Source organism: Stegostoma tigrinum, chromosome 13 (assembly GCF_030684315.1).
Source record: "Stegostoma tigrinum isolate sSteTig4 chromosome 13, sSteTig4.hap1, whole genome shotgun sequence".
Lineage (NCBI taxonomy): Eukaryota > Metazoa > Chordata > Chondrichthyes > Orectolobiformes > Stegostomatidae > Stegostoma > Stegostoma tigrinum.
In genome coordinates, this window is record NC_081366.1 from 7393297 (window position 1) to 7411331 (window position 18035).

The 18035-nt window shown below is 39.6% G+C and overlaps 1 protein-coding gene across 1 annotated transcript in view; it reads right to left on the reverse strand.

The window, feature by feature from the left end:
• The window catches only part of LOC132210462 (protocadherin Fat 3-like), a 118108-nt gene that overhangs the window by 68802 nt on the left and 31271 nt on the right, over window positions 1-18035 (reverse strand). The gene's annotated exons all lie outside the window — the stretch shown is intronic.

The window sequence follows — 18035 nt, forward strand, 5'->3', positions numbered from 1 at the left end:
AGCGAATTTGTCCCGAAATCAGGTTTGATACCCAAAGTAGAAAAACAAAAGATGTCCCGCGCAATATTACCATTGTTCTCAGACGAATGTTGCTGTAAAAATGTCGATATGTCGTCGACCGATTGTCTGAAATCTCTTTCTAACACCGTATTATCCAGTGAATATATATTGATATGGAACGAAGGAAGGCAAACACAAATCCTGGGAAGATTTGCTGATAATGGCCGCACAGCATCTAAACAGGCAACGTCTGGCTCTTCGCTTCTGCTGTGTGTTTGTGTGTCTCGGATGCGAGGTTCTCTAGATCCCTGGCTTGTGATCTGATTCTTATTGGTAGACAGCGAAACTAACAGTCTTAACCGATAAGCGCAACAATTGTTTCTAAAGTTGGCCTGTTCCAGGATTCTTTGCAACAAATTACAAGTGCGTAATTTAAAATCCTCTAAAAAGGCTCACGTACAACATAACAACTGATAGTTTAATGATATTATCATTAATATCATTAATACGATTATTAATGATATTAATATCATTAATAATCGTATTCATCAGTGCATTATTCATTTCATCATTGGTCATCCAGGACACGAAACTTTGCTGAGAACATGATAACCTTAACTATATCATCCGGTACATTGTCACTCAGTATCACTGATGCAAAGTGTATATCTCTGCCTGGGTCATCCCCACATGAATGACCGACCATGATGTTGCTAGATCGTGTCAGGAAACTCTGAATTATCCATTCCCATTCAAACTTAAACTAAAACTGTCAACGTTATTAAAGAATTGACAAATTCGAATATAAACAAATGCCAGTGCATTCTTCAATGGGGATAATAATAACTTACATCGCATAACTATCATAATACTTCTCATAAACAGACTAACGCCACAATTCTAAGTCAAAAGGAAATATAATTTGGTTGCCGTAAGACAGAAATAAATGCAGAAAATTCGCGAAAACTCAACAGGTCTGCCGGCATTTGTACAAGGACTGACATAATACATCCTTCAGGTAATGATTTTATATCATTTCTGATGAAAGAACGCGAAGACAAATTTTAACGCTGCGACTTTTGTTCCAGAAGCAGCCACACTTGCTGAGCATTTCCACTATTTAAGCAATCCTTTTAGACAACCTGCGTCTTTATAACGTCAGCAGTTTGTCGTTTTTTTTGTCTCGCTTGCACTTGAGGTATCCAAACATGACAAACTGATTCACAAGTGTGAATAACAGAAATAAAACCGCGATCTACCACATGAGTAGGTGATATAGTACATTGTCAATTGTTTGAAAAAAAAAGTATTTCCAGGGAGATATGAATGATTCAGAGATATTTAGGAAATATAGTTTACATAACTTCACAGTTATTACAAGAAAACGGCAATCGTCTTGCATCTTTTCATGGACGCTAGTATCCTTTAAAAAAGACCAACTTTGTTTTTCTGTTCAGTGTTGCTCGTGGGAAGCTGATGGTGAACAGGATTTGTGAACATGTGCAGTCCTACTGGGATATGACGATCCGCAATTTTCACCCATGAGCAATGAAACAATCAAGATGCAATACCAACTCAGAATGATGCTTGGTTTGGATTTAAAATTGCATGTCATGATTTTCCCAGCTATCTGCTGCATAGCATGGTAGAAGTCACAAGTTGGGAATTAGAGTTAAAGGAACCTGCTCAAACTGTTGAAGTTCTTCTAGTATATTGTGCACAAACTCAAGAATTATTCAATGGGAAAATAAACAGATTATTGGAGAGGAGTGGTGGGGAAAGTACAAGATATTTCAGTGAATTCCACATAAATAAACACATATTGGAAGTGTTATTTCTCTGAAGCCATGAGAGCAATTAACTATGAGGATTTATGCTGGATTGCAAAGTGCAGTGTGTCAAACCTTTAATAGTTGTTATATGAATAGATTTATTATGCATATGTTCCACCGAGTTGAGGTTACTGTGATACTGCTAATATTAGAGCTACTAATCTTCTCTTGTGATAGCAATGAATGAATGTTTAAGTGTGTGCACGGAGTAGCAAACATAGGAGCTGTTTTGCCCCGAATTGTGCCGAGCTTCCTGGCTGAATTTGGAGTTGCAGTTATCCAGACAACTATAGCTGTGTCTTTTATTTGGCGGGCAATATCGGTGAATTAATAGATGACTTACAGGCTGCAGAATTTCCAGACACAATATTGATTTGGGTAGTTGAGTTAAGATTGTAACCAATAATAAAGCATCTTAGGATGATAAACCATATAATGATGATGGTAGAGAATTCAGCGATAGTAACGCCATTGAACAGAAAAGGATAATAGTCACAGTTGTCACTTCGGAGATTGTCATTGGCTGACAGCACCGCTAATTATGTTAATTACCGCTTATTTAGTTGGTTAATTGCCACTTGTTAGCTGAAGTTTGGGTGTTGTCCAGAACTCACTGAGAATCTATAAAGACAGCTTCAGCATTTGTGAAACTGCAAATGCTTCTGTAAATTGTGAAATGTTCTTTGAAAATGTCAGTGCTGGCCTTGCGATAGAAGATAAAGCGATTGATGTCACATTTGAAGCTAGTTGAAAATTGGGCAAGACCTTACAGAACTTTTACAGAGATTCATGGAACTGAGATGATTGTCTTCCTACACCACCAACTTCCTCTTTTGTGGTGGGTAGTTGTGAAATTATTAGGGAGAGGTTTACTTCACTTCCATCTATTCTTGTTGGCACACGTCAACAAAATGCTGCCTTAATGTCAAAAGCAGTCAGTCTCACTTAAATCTGGAGATCAGTTCATTCAACTATTGTTTAAGCAACGGTTGAAATAGGAGCTAGAACAGAAGGGTTGCCTTGGAATGCAAACTGTTCACCTGTGCCAATTCCATCCTTGAAAGTGTTTGTTTTATGCAGTTCGTATGTTGAATTTTAGAATGTCATCACATTGCAGGAAAGGTATATTCCTCCTTGTTAGAAATTCAAAGCTGAATATCACTGTAATTTGTAGGCGTGACCTGTGAGCAAATCTTAACATGGGACAGAACTTTGCCTGCTACTGCAATTTTCCTTCTAATGCCATTTCCTCTCTTGGTTTATTTTGTACCTGTGGCAAAGTTAATTTTAATTCATATATAAGAAGTGGGCATCATTGACTGCACCAATATTATTCCACATTGCTAATAGCCCTTAGGAATCAGATGGCGGCCTTCCTTTTGGAACAACTGCAGTTCCTGCAGTGTAGTTCACACACCTCCGTTAAGAATGCAACTTAACAATGTTTATGCAGAAATAGTGAAGGGAGTTCGTGAATGTTATTTGAGCTAGGTATGTCAAAGATATTCTGGCACACTCCTAACTTGTACCTCGCAAAGAGTAGACAGTATTTCAGAAGTCAATAAAATAATTGTTTGGTGTATGATTCCCTTCTGCTAATTAGCTTTGGAGCGGCAGCATTTTTATCATTCGTCCCATTCAATTTCTGGAAATTGGCAACTCCCTTGATATTTGTATTAGAGGATTCAGCTATGAGAATGTTGTGAAAAGCAAGGGAATTAGTTTCTGTCCTATTTTGGTGTAATCATTTCCTGACAATAATGTAATATCGACGCTATCTGGCACTACTCAATCCAGGCCTGATTGTTATTGAAGTCTTTTACGGTTTGACATAGACTTCACCACTATCTGAGAAATTACTAATTGAACTAAACGTTGCACAATCGTCAACAAATATCCAGGCCTTGGAACTTGTGTCATTGATGATGCAAATGACAATGGTTGAGTCCAGGCTACTGCCCTGAAAGACAACAGCATTCCGGTTCTGTTGGTAAGATGACCACATTTGTCCTAAGCGTTCAGTATTATTTCAATCAAAGGAGATATTTTGCGTTGATTCGTTTGATACAGTTTTGATGGAGCTCCTCGATGGGCATTCAATTAAATGTAAACTTTATGAGGGCCAGTCATCTTAACTTCCTGTCTGTATTTCGGCTTTTCCTTCCATATTTCGACTAAATCTCCAATGTATCCATGAAATGGCTGAGCTGGTGAAATCAACCAAAAGTCAGTGAGCACGTTATTTTGGAAAAGTGGCTCTTGTCAGCATTGCCAATGGCACATTCCATCACTTGGATGGTGATTAAGATTAGATTAGATTAGATTTCCTACAGTGTAGAATCAGATCCTTTGGCCCAACAAGACCACACCGCCCTTTGCAGCGTCCCACCCAACCCCTTCCCCCTATAACCCACACACCCCTGAACACTACGGGCAATTTAGCATGGCCAATCCACGTAGCCTGCACATCTTTGGATGTGTAAACAAATACAACGATAATTAGCTCATTAGGGTTCATCCTGCTTTTTACGGTTGTGAAAATATATGGAGGAATTTCCATATTACTGCAACTGTACTGGACACTTTGTTGAGGAACTGTTATTTCCAGATCACAACATTTCAGTGTTATTTCCCCGAGTTTCGTTAAAACCCATTGTCATTGTAGTATTCTGTCTTTTTTTTCAATCATTACTTGATATCAGGTGGAGTGAATGGAACTAACTGCAGCCTGGCTTCTGTAACAGATACAGTGCGAACTGGCTCATTACAATTCACCATGTTTTATGTGGTCACCTGATCTCTGCCATGCTTGGGACTTTAGAATAAATTGCATTAAACTTTCTAGTAGTCAATTCTGTCTGATGGTATATGGAAATGCTTCGGTCTTTTATGTTACACTGAAGTCTGGGTTCTTGCATCACTGAGGACGGGGATAGCTATGAAACGTTAACTTCAGATGCGTTGTCCATCATCATTTATGACTGGATGTGGCAGGACTCCTGAGCTTGGGTTTCATCCAGTGAGTTCACTTAACCTTGTCTATCACGAGTTGTTTGCTGCTTAACATGTGAATAGCCCTGAGCCATTTATCAGTTTGATATATCATTTCAGTCATGCTTGGTGCTATTCTTGGCGTGCTGTCTTACAAGTGTCTTCTTTAAACCAGTGCAGGCCAACTGCCTTGATGCTAATGTTGGAATGTGCGATATGTGTGGTTGTGATGTTCACTGATTTGGTTGGAAAGAAACTCCAGTGTGGCTGGTGACTCATTATCACTCCTAATGAGTGCCCAGTTTTGATTCGTGCTTTTGTCTGAAATGCATTTTATTCAGCATAGTACCCATGCGCACTCAAAATGATGGAGTGTATCTCAAAGTAAAGGTGGCACTTCATCGCCATGTGGGCTGTGTAATAGTCACAAATCCTAATGTTGTCGTAATAGTGTTAAAGATATATGTACCTGTTGCAGGTAGACTCGTGGCAACACGTTCACGTGAGATAAGTTTTTTATCTTGTTGGTTTCCTCACCCCCTTGCCACATGTCCAGTTTAGGAGCTATGTCCCATGGGACTCTACGAGATGTTACAATGGATGCACTGCAGAATAATTGTTGGTGATGGAAATTAATGTCCTCCAGCCAGAATGTGTTCCACGTCATTGACAGCCCGAGTGTGACCTTGAAGTTAACAAAATGTGAGGCTGGATGAACACAGCAGGCCAAGCAGCATCTCAGGAGCACAAAAGCTGACGTTTCGGGCCTAGACCCTTCATCAGAGAGGGGGATGGGGGGAGGGAACTGGAATAAATAGGGAGAGAGGGGGAGGCGGACCGAAGATGGAGAGTAAAGAAGATAGGTGGAGAGAGTGTAGCTGGGGAGGTAGGGAGGGGATAGGTCAGTCCACGGAAGACGGACAGGTCAAGGAGGTGGGATGAGGTTAGTAGGTAGCGGGGGGTGCGGCTGGGGGTGGGAGGAAGGGATGGGTGAGAGGAAGAACCGGTTAGGGAGGCAGAGACAGGTTGGACTGGTTTTGGGATGCAGTGGGTCGGGGGGAAGAGCTGGGTTGGTTGTGTGGTGCAGTGGGGGGAGGGGACGAACTGGGCTGGTTGAGGGATGCAGTAGGGGAAGGGGAGATTTTGAAACTGGTGAAGTCCACATTGATACCATATGGCTGCAGGGTTCCCAGGCGGAATATGAGTTGCTGTTCCTGCAACCTTCGGGTGGCATCATTGTGGCAGTGCAGGAGGCCCATGATGGACATGTCATCAAGAGAATGGGAGGGGGAGTGGAAATGGTTTACGACTGGGAGGTGCAGTTGTTTTTTGCGAACTGAGCGGAGGTGTTCTGCAAAGCGGTCCCCAAGCCTCCGCTTGGTTTCCCCAATGTAGAGGAAGCCGCACCGGGTACAGTGGATGCAGTATACCACATTGGCAGATGTGCAGGTGAACCTCTGCTTGATGTGGAATGTCATCTTGGGGCCTGGGATGGGGGTGAGGGAGGAGGTGTGGGGACAAGTGTAGCATTTCCTGCGGTTGCAGGGGAAGGTGCCGGGTGTGGTGGGGTTGGAGGGCAGTGTGGAGCGAACAAGGGAGTCACGGAGAGAGTGGTCTCTCCGGAAAGCAGACAGGGGAGGGGATGGAAAAATGTCTTGGGTGGTGGGGTCGGATTGTAAATGGCGGAAGTGTCGGAGGATATCCTCCGACAACTGCACCTCCCAGTCGCAAACCATTTCCACTCCCCCTCCCATTCTCTTGATGACATGTCCATCATGGGCCTCCTGCACTGCCACAATGATGCCACCCGAAGGTTGCAGGAACAGCAACTCATATTCCGCCTGGGAACCCTGCAGCCATATGGTATCAATGTGGACTTCACCAGTTTCAAAATCTCCCCTTCCCCTACTGCATCCCTCAACCAGCCCAGTTCGTCCCCTCCCCCTACTGCACCACACAACCAGCCCAGCTCTTCCCCCCCACCCACTGCATCCCAAAACCAGTCCAACCTGTCTCTGCCTCCCTAACCGGTTCTTCCTCTCACCCATCCCTTCCTCCCACCCCAAGCCGCACCCCCCGCTACCTACTAACCTCATCCCACCTCCTTGACCTGTCCGTCTTCCCTGGACTGACCTATCCCCTCCCTACCTCCCCAGCTACACTCTCTCCACCTATCTTCTTTACTCTCCATCTTCGGTCCGCCTCCCCCTCTCTCCCTATTTATTCCAGTTCCCTCCCCCCATCCCCCTCTCTGATGAAGGGTCTAGGCCCGAAACGTCAGCTTTTGTGCTCCTGAGATGCTGCTTGGCCTGCTGTGTTCATCCAGCCTCACATTTTATTATCTTGGAATCTCCAGCATCTGCAGTTCCCATTATCTCTGTGACCTTGAAGTTCTCGTTTAGGTTATGAGGTGTGTGTGTCAAGTAGGCGGTAATTAGCACAAAGTTTACTTGCTCATGTTTTGTCTGATGTCATTAGACTTCGCGTGATGTAGACTCGATGTTGACCTCTCATATGGCAATGTTCTGCTGACTGCGCACTACTTTGACGCCACATTGTGGATGATGATGGTAATACATCGTACTTTCTCTGAAAGATATGCTTGTGTCAGACTAATGATACCCGGTTATTGTTTGACTCATTAAGGAGGTGACTGTTTCAGTTTAAATGCTATTAAAGAGGACTTTGGTGAGTTGGCAGAATTTATTGTGTCATTGCCTTGGTCGATGATCCAATTGTCAGACAATGTGGCAGCTTGCTGTGACTATCTTGCTAGGCTCTTTCACGTTACCCCAGATTATTGTTGCCCTGAAGATGGGGGCAGCTTGAAGGCCATTAGAGAACAAAACAATTGCTTTATGGCAATCAAAAATGATTTCACTATCACAATTTGACTACACTATAAGTTAAGATTAATTAATTGAATTCATTTGTCACTGTGCGCCATAATATTATCGGCTTTATCCTTTTTTTATGCATCCAGTGACAGTAGGAAGACAGCGTCCCTACCTCCCCTTCCTAATTGTTCTAATCTATAACGAGTTGGGAAATGGGTTTTCGATATTGGTGTCTGTGCTTTTCTAGTTATCGAATCTCTTCAGAACTCCACAAGTATTGATTGCCAAACTAGGTTTTGAGAGAGTTAAATTTACTATAACACTCTAAATGAACTGCATGAGCTTCATAGAATGAAGTCTGAGATGGTGAAAAGATTGATGAAAACATTTTATGGATTCACTTTTGTCGAGCGAAACCTGGACAGAGAATTAGAAGTATGTGGTAACAACAAATCTTGTCTCAATGATATTTACATGGTCTTTGGCACTGTTGAGAAGTGATATTTGCATGGTATGCAAGAGTTCAGACACAACTTGCATTTTGCTTTGCTGTGGTAAAAAATTCCTACGGTTCATAACAATAAGTGATTTTTTTTTTCTCTGTGATTCCTGAGCACATTTTGTCATCTCTGTCTCTCTGCTGCTCTCACCCACTCTTTACGTTACATTTTGCCTCTTGCACACATTGTTTTAAAAAATTGGATTGAATTAGAATAAAATTTTAGATGACAATTAGAACATTTAAAATCAATTTACTTAATACTCATCAAATTTCCAAATTAATGAGTTAATACAAGGAATGTGTTTGCATCGTTGGCTGATTCAACAGCAGGAGGTTGGGGTGTTAAAAATATCACCAAAATGAGAAATAAGTACAACATATAATGAGAAGCAAACTACTTGAATTTTAATATTGGTGCAAGAATGAAAACAATTCATTCGAAATGGATCCATATCTCGAATATTTAAACAACTATGGAAATAGTAGAAATACATTTGCTAATAGGTTCTTGATCTCTCATTGATGAAAACGTCCGTACTGTGTTTCACATTACATTATAAAATGCTGTCTGAATAAAGAATTTGAAATGTACATCTTAAAATTCCACTAATAAATATGAACAGCTTGGTAGAAGTTGCCAAGGAATTCCAGCAGCATTAATTATCCAGAAGTGAATCATGCTGCAATCTAATTCCCATTCAGTGGGTCATGTGAGGTGCGGATTTCCAAGCAAGTACGGTGGTTTTCACTTTGAAATGTGAATGGATTCAGAAAATTGCTTGAGAAATATAATATTATTGTCAACGATATGATAGTAATATTTTATTAATTTCATTATTTTGAATTGTAGACTCAGTCATTGAGGGAAAATGTCACATGCAATACGTTAAAGAAAAACCTTCTTGGACTAAATGTTAGAGACCAGTGGCTAGACTGCACAACATACGATCACGTGTCCTCATGACGCAGAAATTTCCATGTGTGTTGCAGGCTGTGGCCTTAAAGGATGAGAATATCGATCACACCGTTGCCTACACTAACAGACACTGCATACATTTAACTATGCCATCTTGTGAATTGTGCGTAGCAAATGCAATCTGGAAATTACCGCTTGACCTCGGCGCATTTTTCAAAGATAGAGACAATCTGCCTCCGTCAAATTCAATTCAATTGCTGTATAAATTAGCCCGGCATTAATTTTGAAAACGTTAGTATTATCACTATGTATGTGAATTAGTCCAAAGGTTTTAATTCGCTTTTGTTTCCCAATTTTAGATGTTTATTCTGTGAGGTAGAATCGTTAATTGTCAGGTGACACTGGCCCTGTTTTTTTTTTCAGGTATGGGGTCCTCAGGGTATCGAACTTCTTGTCGGGTGAAATACTTTCCCATATTTTAGCTATCAAAACCGTACGCCTCGATTAATGCAGAAATTCTGAGATGTTAATTGCCTATCTCTTTTCTCCACTGTTAACTCTTCTATGACGGGGACATTGTTTCATAGACGGTCATATGCATCAGTTTTGCTCGATATTGGAAAATGCTTCTATTGAGTTATTTCGTTATTCATTTCTGGTCGCAAGACTTAAATAAGGAACGCTACAGATCAAAACAGCAAAGAAACTGAGTTTTGTTTGAGACATTTGCCGAATTAATAGGATATTGGATAATTAGAATTAGGAATACAATCATTTTATACTATTCAGATCGGTTGGAGGTTAGCAGTGAACTAGAAGAAGTTTTTATAACCTTGATTGCCAGCAAGCTGACTGAAGCATGAAAGAAGACGTCCCTGCACGTAGAAAAACTGAATATCACACTTTCACTTGCAAATTAGAAATTTGATGCAACTACTGGGCCCTTTCAATTCAATTCTTTACAAATTCGTCTTTACTGTTTTACATTCCTCACAGCGTCACAAGCTGATTCCCTCGTCATATTCCTTAGAATCTGCAAGGTAAATTTATCGGATAATAAGGTAGGAAAACTTTGGCAATATCTCATGACAACAGGAGCCAAGTGCCTTTAAATCATTATTTCCATGCTATATAGATTGCATTGCCATCAACAAAAAGCCTTGAGAGCCAGACAAGAAGTATATATACATATATAATATATATATATAATATATATATATAGCAAGGTATAGGCGTAGAAACAGTCCTGCGCACCTTTGAGGCTATGGTTGTGTTCAATGGAGCCCGAACAAATGTTACAGGGAAGCACCAAAATATCCACGAATGGATTTCATTTCCCTCGTTCTACGTTCAAATGTCTGGTAAAGACCTGACAGGCATCGATACTAGCCTAACTGCACTTTAATTAATTCAATAATCAAAATAATTATTATGAAAATCATCTCAATGAATAATTGAACCCGTCCTGGAATTTTAATAGCTTTAGACATGGGCAATTCTTTTTCCAACAATAAAGTACATTTCAGCAGACATTGGTAAAACTAATTAGACCTACCTTTAAAGGGAATCACATGTTCTAAGGTTGGAAATTAAAGTTCGGGATGATGTGATTTTAATTCTTATGTTGCCCCAAAGAATATGACATACAAACATGTAAAATAGCGGATTGTTCAACTACTAAACTGTAACAGTGTTCCAATATAGTAACATCCCATAAACACACCCTTGGCAAAAGCAAATTCAGTAAAATAGATGTCTTATATGCATTTCTCCATTCCAGGAGGAAAAACTTCAAGATAAAACTCTGAGAGAGAAAGCTGCAGGCAGCGATGCACCGCAGTTTCCAAACCCAGCTTTAAGACAACTGCCCTGAAAGACTAAAATTAAAAATCATGGTTCAGCGAGAGCCTGACTCACCAATTCAGCCTTCTTATTTTACTATATTTTTTTAAATGTACTCAAAAGCTTTATTGGTTCTAAGTAGACCTATCAGCACCTCTGTGTCAATCTTTCCTCACTTAAAAAAGGACTAAATATATCACTTTAATATTGCCACACCTCCCCCTTTAAAATAAACGAAGCATTAGTACGCAAAGATGACTTCATTTTAAAAAAAATCTTAGTCTAATTCTATTAATACACAACAATGTTTAAACATTTCATTGTCTCTAACTGCAAACATTCACTACTACATTCTATTTCAATCCGTCTTTTTCCTACCACAGAACACTTGTCCTGTTCATCAAAGTTATGATAATGCATCCATAATTATATTCTCGCCTCTTGCCAGGTGAACAATTTTCAAATTTAATGGCTGCAATATTAAACTCTATCTAAACAGTCTAGAATGTTTATGCTTAGATTTTCTTTCCCAAAAATTTGATAAAAGTTTATGATCAGTATATGTATTTGCCTCAGACAGATTACTGGCAATATAATGTTGAAATGTTGCAATAGCAAACTCTTTTTTGATCATTGAAGATTTCTGATGATTATTCAATGCTCCATAAAGATACACAGTAGGTCTTTCTATCTTCTTGACAACTTCTTATGAGAATACAGGTCTGACATGCACATCACACACATCAATCGCCAGCTTGAATGCCTTTGTATAATTAGATGCGGTTTACTCACTGGGATAGTGATTAACGCAGATTTAAAGCTGTGACATGCCTTTTTGTATTCCTCTGTCAACTGAAATTTTCTGCATTTCTTCAACAACTTTGTCAGTGGAGCAACCATACTGCTAAAATTTGGAATGAACGTCTGGTAACCAGCACTCAATCTGAGAAATCATAGTACTTGCCCCTTCATCGATGATATGGGAAACCCCTCAGTAAATTCTGTTTTTGCATCCCCTGGTGCCATTTTTCCATGTCCAGTGAGATGCCCCAGGATCGTGACTTGGGCTATTGCAAGCTCACTCATAGTTAGACTTATCACCAAGCCCGCCCTGCAGAGTTCATTAAACAATTCTGATACATGTTTCAAATGCTCCTTCCACGAGGGGCTAAATATCGCCATAACATCGGTGTACACTACACAATTGGGCGATGCTGCAATTTTATTATTAGTTTATCTTTGAATATGATCTGCACATTTTTCATACGTTTTTCATATGCTTTTAAGCTGGTACAGTCTATTTGGTGTCATAAAAACTAAACATTCCATCACTTTTTTGGATAAAAATACTTGCCAGTATCCTCCAAGTAAGTTCCACTTTCAAATATAAATTGGTTGTCCCATCTTCTCAATACAATCTTTCAGGCATCGAATTGGAAATGAATCAGATTTTGTAACCGCATTGGCTTTACGTGAGTCCATACATACTTGTTAGGCATCCTCTGATTTTGACACCATGACTATGGATTAAGTCCATTCACTGCAACTCACTTCAGTGATATTTTGGGCTTTGGTCCAATCTCTCACTGAACCACCGTTGTTGCTAAATTAGAACAGCATATCTAAAACGTACACCATGTGTAATCAGATTAGTACTTCCCAGCTTACTCATACATATTTCCCATGTGATTGACACAACTCTTTCAAGACATTTCGATTTTCCTCTGGAAGGTAACTCAATAATTTATCCCAATTTTTGAGAACTTCCTCATTGTCCAATTTAATTAGAGAAACGTCCAATTCACAATCCTCTGGGCTGCGTTTATCACTCCGTGTTGTAACCAGTAACACGTTCTCCTTTCAGTTACCTTGCCTATCAAAATACCTTTTAAGTCTACTAATATGACACGCTCTGTGAGATTTGTTTCTCTATCTGTCCTTCATATTGTATAGTACACTCCACTCAATTATCTTTCGACTGATAAGGACTAATAAATATTTACTATAAAGATATGGCTGGAAGTAACATTATCCCATCACCTAGCGAAACTATGATTTTTTTTACCTTATTTGCCTGCTTCCTGTTTCATCACATGCAATGTTATTTTCTAATGCTATCTAGCCAACTCACTTGCTCTATTTAATTTCTCTGTAAAATTTTACAGATAATCCAAATGTAAGGTGTCTGAATTGGGATTTGCCTGTTGATTCTTAATTAGTTTTGGTATTCCTCTTACCTGTTCCACAAAAACTAATTCAAATGAACTAAATTTAATTGATTCATTCGGTTCATCACTAATTGTAGAAAGTACAACTGGAATCCTTTCATTCAAATCCTCTTGTAGTCTTGACTATATGCCCTCAACATGGTTTTTAAAAGTTGATTCCACCACTTTAGTGCTCCCAAAGATTCTGGATTGTCTGCAATGTGTTATTCCTGGCCAATCCTTGAAGTTCCTTCAGTAATTTTGATGTAAAAGTTGATCCTTGATCCGATCCTATTTCTATGGGAAGTGTTTATCCAGTCAAAAATTGAGTAACTCTTCTACGTTGCTTTAAGCTGTGATACTATGTAATGGGCTGTCTTCTGGAAATCTAGAAGACATATCCATTATGGTCAACGAATACTTATTCTCACTTTTTCTTTTAGGTATGAGTCCTACACAACCAATGAAGACTGTTTTAAAGTTTCCTCAAATGCAGCAATATATATTTTTAGGGTGCAGTTTTTATCAGTGCTTGATGTTTTCCCAATTATATGACATATATGATGTGTCTGGCAAAAATCAACTACATCCTTACACAGTTTTCAGGTCAATAAAAATGCTTTTGTATTTAGCTTGAGATTTACCTAATCCCAAAAGGATTCTTACTGGCAATTCATATGCTGCCCACAAGACCTCATTTTTATAAACGACTGATAATACAACTTGATAAGTTCTGCCGATTTTACATCCACCTGAATATTTTATGGTCTTCATTTCCTCATCAAGGCATCATCGTTTTTTAAGATAGTAATATTATGGGATACACTCAGATTCTTCTTCTGTGAATGTATTTTTTTATTTGTAACTGCTATATCTTTTCATATTTCTATTGTAATTCAGCCAATTTCTCTAAAATAAAAACGTTAGCTTTGTCATCCACTTGCCCTTGTTTTTCCTCGACTACTTGATCAGATATAGGCCTGATAATTGAACTTCAACGTCATTATTTTTACTCCCTTATTTCTCCTTCTGTTTCCACCTGACAATCTGTGACCTTGTCAACACACAGTCAGGAGAAATTCCCAGGATATATGTCCTGTAACATCTCAGTAGCCTGATTTTCCACTAGCTTTTAAACCACAGTAGGCATCACTCCAACCTGTGATCCAGCTCTATCATTACCAAGAATAATCTGTATTTCTGGAACCGAGAATATTGCTGTTACTCCTACCATCACCAGCACTTTACACCGGACTCTCCAAGCTCACTTTATGTAATGGAATCTTGCACTTCTTAACATGAATTCCACACATTACCACTATTTTTTCTGACAATACTCCTTCTGAATTACATATCTCCTCATCTATCACTATCAAAGATTGACTCGCTCCCCTTACTCTTGAAATCTTAATTTCTTTACCTGCTCTTCCTGATATACATGAGTAAACCCTACACATGCAAGTAAGTTATTTAAACAGATGTGGCACTTTCTTCTCAACGAACCCCTGATCAGGTTGCACATGCTTCTGCAGATTGTTTTTTAGCTTCGACTGTGTTCTTCTTTGCCACTTCAATAAAATCTCACTGGCTTATCATATTTGCCTAAATTCAACTTCTCAGTGCTTTTTCTAAACCATCAACACGGTGACTTCATGTGGCCAACTTTATTACAGCGTTAGTACCACAGCTTTTTACTTCTCTTCCCCCCTCATGGACTTCCTTTTTTACCATGTGCTAAACTCTCTTAACTATCTTCAATGGGATCTACTTTTCCTTTACCTGCCTGAGAATTTCTCTTTTCCCCAATTTCTTTCCTGCAAAGAATGAAATTGATGTCAGAAGCCAGCTTTGGTTGTTGAACCAATTCATAATTATCTGCCATCTTCCTGTTAATCTTGCAAGGTTAACTCTCTGCTTTTCCACGAGTCCTCGTCACTTCAGGACGTGATTTTTTTCAACTCCTGTGAAATGATCATCTCTCTTAGAGTGCCATGTGTTTGGTCTATTTACAATGCCCTTATCTATCTATCAAAATTACGTCATTCGACCTTTTCAAGCACAACGTACATTTGACCAGGTTCCTGACTTAGGTTCCTAAAACGTTGTCTGAGGGCTTCTGATGCCAGTTCATATGAACTTACAATGGCATTTTTCACCTGATTCTATTCCTCCGATGCCTCTTCTGATTGTGATGCAAATATCTCACCAGTTTGACCGACCAATTTTATTAGATACTGGCCATTTCAACTGTTTAGCCACTTTCAAAAATGAAATGTAAAATGTTTCTACATTCTTCTTGTCAAACTTCAGCAATGCTTGAATATATTTAAACACATCCCCACCAGGACTTTGCCTACAATGTGATTACTGTCCATCACTGTCCTCATCACTACCCCTGTTTTTCACTTCTTAGTCTAACATTTTAAGTCGACTTCCAATTTTCATTTCCAGACTCTACTGTTGAAGAATTCTGTCTTTCTCCATTTTTTTCTGCTTTTCATTGTAATTCAAGCTGCTTCATTTTCTTTTCTCTTTCTTTGTCCTTTGCCTCTAACTCAAGCTGCTTCACTATCAATTGAATTTTAGCCATTTCCAAACATTCCTATCACATTCCTGAAAATATTAAATGCTACACGATTGCCACAATCATCCGTCCTTTTTTCACAGACACAGGCAACACCAATTCCAGCTTGTTTGTTAATTCCAAAAGCTTGGCCTTGCTCACTTTCTGCAAAACATTCGAACTGATTTCTTCCATCACCAGCAATGCTTGGAGACTCAACAAGCCATTATTAGACAAGTCACTCCCTGTTTAAACCAACCAAAGTTCACACTCAAAAGCAGAACACCAATATTCACCACTTACTGCCCTTGAATCCAACTACCATAAACCAAAACTGCAATTAAAAACTTTAATCCTGTCAGGAGCTCCTGGTTTGTAGCGGCCAAACCTAACCTCCTGAAAATACATTAAGAAGATATCTTATATCCTAACGTTTGAATACTTTAAAGGTAAGTGACAGGCATCACATTCAGATACAATACAATTGGTAAAACCACCAGTCTCAAAGCAAAACACGTTATTCAGGCATATTAGAACATAGAACATTACAGCACAGTACAGGCCCTTTGGCCCTCAATGTTGTGTCAACCTGTCATACTGATCTCAAGCCCATCTAATCTACATTATTCCATGTATGTCCATATGCTTATCTAATGACGACTTAAATGTACCTAAAGTTGGTGAATCTACTACCGTTGCAGGCAAAGCATTCCATTCCCTTACTGCTCTCTGAGTAAAGAAACTACCTCTGACATCTGTCCTATGTCTTTCACCCCTCATTTTAAAGCTATGCCCCCTCGTGCTCGCCGTAACCATCCAAGGATAAAGGTTCTCCCTATCTACCCTATCTAACCCTCTGATTAGTTTATATGTTTCAATTAAGTCACCTCTCAACCTTCTTCTCTCTAATGAAAGCAGCCTCAAGTCCCTCAGTCTTTCCTCGTAAGACCTTCCCTCCATACCAGGCAACATCCTAGTAAATCTCCTCTACACGCTTTCCAAAGCTTCCACATCCTTCTTATAATGCAATGACCAGAGCTGTACGCAATACTCCAAGTGCGCCTGCACCAGAGTTTTGTACAGCTTCACTATAACCTCTTGGTTCTGGAACTCGATCCCTCTATTAATAAAAGCTAAAACACTGTATGCCTTCTTAACAACCCTGTCAACCTGGGTGGCAACTTTCAAGGATCTGTGTACATGGACACCGAGATCTCTCTGCTCATCTACATTACCAAGAATCTTACCATTAGCCCAGTACTTTGCCTTCCGGTTACTCCTACCAAAGTGCATCACCCCACACTTGTCTGCATTAAACTCCATTTGCCACCTCTCAGCCCAGCTCTGCAGCTTATCTATGTCTCTCTGCAACCTACAGCATCCTTCGTCACTATCCACAACTCCACCGACCTTAGTGTCATCTGCAAATTTACTAACACATCCTTCTATGCCCTCATCCAGGTCATTTATAAAAATGACAAACAGCAGTGGACACAACACCGACCCTTGCGGTACACCACTAGTAACTGGTCTCCAGGATGAACATTTCCCATCAACTACCACCCTCTGTCTTCCTTCAGCAAGCCAATTTCCGATCCAAACTGCTATATCTCCCACAATCCCATTCCTCCGCATTTTGTACAATAGCCTACTGTGGGGAACCTTATCGAACGCCTTGCTGAAATCCATATACACCACATCAACCAGTTTACTCTCATCTACCTGTTTGGTCACCTTCTCAAAGAACTCAGTAAAGTTTGTGAGGCACGACCTTCCCTTCACCAAACCGTGCTGACTATCCCGAATCAATTTGTTCTTTTCTAGATAATTATAAATCCTATCCCTTGTAACTTTTTCCAACACTTTACGAGCAACTGAGGTAACAACATCAAAAGGAAGAAGAATTTGGAATAACAACCCTACTGGAAAAATTAACAGAATAATAGATCATTTAACTGCCCATTCTTGGTAAAGGAAAATTGAGTAAAATAGATTGTCTCAAAACAATTCTCCTGTCTTGAAGGAAAAACATCAAGAGAAATCTCTAATAGAGACAGTAGCAGGGAAAGATATAATGCAGTTTCCAAAACCAGCTTCAAAACCTCAGCAACAGCTGCCACTGAAGAACTGAAACTATAACTTCTGTGTCTTGGAATTGGGTAGGGGAGCATGAAATGACCAATTCAGGCTGCTTCTATTCTTTGGACGTTCAAAACCGAAGGTCTCACAAACTATTGGCTCTAAGTAGACAGATTTGCATCTGTCTCAACCTGTATTCATGCGAAAAAAAGGAAAAAAATGAATCTCATAGTTTCTGCACAATCATGGCCTGAAGTTGTTGAAGT